The sequence below is a fragment of the Sphaeroforma arctica genome (assembly GCF_001186125.1).
Source record: "Sphaeroforma arctica JP610 unplaced genomic scaffold supercont1.403, whole genome shotgun sequence".
Lineage (NCBI taxonomy): Eukaryota > Ichthyosporea > Ichthyophonida > Sphaeroforma > Sphaeroforma arctica.
Window position 1 is genome coordinate 17,191 of NW_014040155.1, and position 764 is coordinate 17,954.

Genomic DNA, 764 nt, shown 5'->3' on the forward strand with positions numbered 1-764 from the left:
AGTTTTATGCTGGTGTCCCATTGGTTTCTTTCTATAAAAGTGTGTAAAACTCTTTTACTGTGTGTCCGTCCAATACTAGGAGTCGAGTTAAGATTTCATGATGCACTGTGAGAGTTATGTGAGACCGAATGACTCAACTAGTATAACAGCTCCAGAAATTTGAAGGTACATATAAAATGGCGTTTTCTCATGATTCATCCCTGTATAAAAATTAAAATGGGGATTGGGGACTGAAACCGTTGAAACTGCTATCGAGGAAACACCCTAATAACTTTTAAAAATAGCTAGCCTGTAATTTTGATGACTAAGTCACTAATAGCCAGTGCTTCTCATCTTACATCCCGTTAACTTTCCTTTAAACGCGTTAAAACCTACTGTACATGAAGTTATCATTGGTTGGGTTAGAATTCTTCAATGGGCCTATTCGTATGTAAATAGCCGTTATTCTACACAACAAGTACGTGATTTCGTTAGCTCTAGAGTAGAATGGCCTTATTACTGGCCTATGTATAGGGAAATTTTTAAATTTGTGACGAACAGACAAAAAATTCGTCAATAAAATTTCTGGAGGGACTGTGAGTCTGTGACTAGTGAGTTACACCGTAGGGCGTTGAACTGTGCGGCTGTGCCTTCTAAAATTCTAAAAATATTTATCAACTATGCAGTGAGTACGCACTTTAAATAAATAGAAATAGCGGACGTCTCGATTCTCTTGAAACTCTTGTGATACCTCATATTTATATATATATATATATATATATATA